Source organism: Schistocerca americana, unplaced genomic scaffold (assembly GCF_021461395.2).
Source record: "Schistocerca americana isolate TAMUIC-IGC-003095 unplaced genomic scaffold, iqSchAmer2.1 HiC_scaffold_228, whole genome shotgun sequence".
In the NCBI taxonomy this organism is placed as follows: Eukaryota; Metazoa; Arthropoda; class Insecta; order Orthoptera; family Acrididae; genus Schistocerca; species Schistocerca americana.
In genome coordinates this window covers 72,501-75,000 of record NW_025725937.1, presented here as the reverse complement: position 1 = coordinate 75,000, position 2,500 = coordinate 72,501, and positions in this window count along the sequence as shown.

Sequence of the window (2,500 nt, the reverse complement as noted above, 5' to 3'; positions counted from 1 at the left end):
GACGGCTCATGCTGATCGCCATCCAGGGCATACCACACTGCAATCCAGCTCTTATAGGGAGACGACACGTAGCTGAGTGCACAACATTTGGACCGCATGGTTCGCCGTTGTTGGCGCAGTCGTTGTACGGTCACATGTACCACGATGTATCATTCAGTACATGAGGACCAATGTGCAGTACAGTGTGTGATTTGGACGTACAACATCAGCGGACAGTTGACACAGGCCGTACCACAGCGTAGGCTAAGTGCTTCGCCATGCAAATGCCAATGAACAACTGCAAATGCCAATGAACAACTGCAAAGGGCATTGAGCATGTACGTCCTGCTGCCATCCACATTACAGTGTATAGCTGCAAGGTGTTTAACATGAAGCGATACACTGGGGACCGGGCAGTGCGAGTAGCAAACTATATTGCGGGGGTTGCAGTTAGGCAACACTACACTAATTTAACGCGTCGTATGACAATTACAGAGCAGGTTAAGGCCCAACGTGTGTTGGGTTAAGGCCCAACGTGTGTTGGGTTAAGGCCCAACGTGTGTTGGGTTAAGGCCCAACGTGTGTTGGGTTAAGGCCCAACGTGTGTTGGGTTAAGGCCCAACGTGTGTTGGGTTAAGGCCCAACGTGTGTTGGGTTAAGGCCCAACGTGTGTTGGGTTACAGCACAATATCGGTTACGTTACGGCGCAATGTGGGTTACGTTAAGGGGCAATGTGGGTTACGTTACGGCGCAATGTGGGTTACGTTAAGGGGCAATGTGGGTTACGTTACGGCGCAATGTGGGTTAGGCTAAGGCGCAATATAGGTTTCATTAAGGCGCAATATAGGTTACATTAAGGCGCAATATAGGTTACGTTAAGGCGCAATATAGGTTACGTTAAGGCGCAATATAGGTTACGTTAAGGCGCAATATAGGTTACGTTAAGGCGCAATATAGGTTACGTTAAGGCGCAATATAGGTTACGTTAAGGCGCAATATAGGTTAGGTTAAGGCGCAATATAGGTTAGGTTAAGGCGCAATATAGGTTAGGTTAAGGCGCAATACAGGTTAGGTTAAGGCGCAATACAGGTTAGGTTAAGGCGCAATACAGGTTAGGTTAAGGCGCAATACAGGTTAGGTTAAGGCGCAATACAGGTTAGGTTAAGGCGCAATACAGGTTAGGTTAAGGCGCAATACAGGTTAGGTTAAGGCGCAATACAGGTTAGGTTAAGGCGCAATACAGGTTAGGTTAAGGCGCAATACAGGTTAGGTTAAGGTACGACATAGGTTAGGTTAAGGTACGACATAGGTTAGGTTAAGGTACGACATAGGTTAGGTTAAGGTACGACATAGGTTAGGTTAAGGTACGACATAGGTTAGGTTAAGGTACGACATAGGTTAGGTTAAGGTACGACGTAGGTTAGGTTAAGGTACGACGTAGGTTAGGTTACGGTACGACGTAGGTTAGGTTACGGTACGACGTAGGTTAGGTTACGGTACGACGTAGGTTAGGTTACGGTACGATGTAGGTTAGGTTACGGTACGATATAGGTTAGGTTACGGTACGATATAGGTTAGGTTACGGTACGATATAGGTTAGGTTACGGTACGATATAGGTTAGGTTACGGTACGATATAGGTTAGGTTACGGTACGATATAGGTTAGGTTACGGTACGATATAGGTTAGGTTACGGTACGATATAGGTTAGGTTACGGTACGATATAGGTTAGGTTACGGTACGATGTAGGTTAGGTTACGGTACGATGTAGGTTAGGTTACGGTACGATGTAGGTTAGGTTACGGTACGATGTAGGTTAGGTTACGGTACGATGTAGGTTAGGTTACGGTACGATATAGGTTAGGTTACGGTACGATATAGGTTAGGTTACGGTACGATATAGGTTAGGTTAAGGTACGATATAGGTTAGGTTAAGGTACGATATAGGTTAGGTTAAGGTACGATATAGGTTAGGTTAAGGTACGATATAGGTTAGGTTAAGGTACGATATAGGTTAGGTTACAGTACACATTGTTGTAAGGAAAGGTTTAATGGGGGGCGGGGCGGCCGGTTTGTTGATTGTGATTATAGTAAGTGGATGCCTGCGGCATCATCTGATTTGCCACGTCAGGATGCACCTTTGGCTCATGACAGGCGGCGCTCTCATTCCATGCTTGTGGCAGACCTGTGTCTTTCATTCCTGCCATTGTTTGTGTGCTGTGAGAGGAGGCAGTATTGTGATGTTGGGTGCACCCCTGTGTAGGACATGTGTGGGTGTTGGTGGCTTGGCTGAGCAATGGTGGTTGTCGGGTGGGTGGGATATTCTGTTTTCTGAGTGGATCTCCCGGTCTGGTTATGACAGTGTGGATTGTCTAATGTGGCGGAGAGGATGCACTGGGTGTTGTTCCATGCTGGTGCTTACATATTGTCTGTGTGCGTGTTACAGGCAGAGAGTAGTGCGTGATAAGGGTGTGTGGCTGACGTGTGGTTGTGATTGTGAGCAGAGTCTTTCAGCATGTAT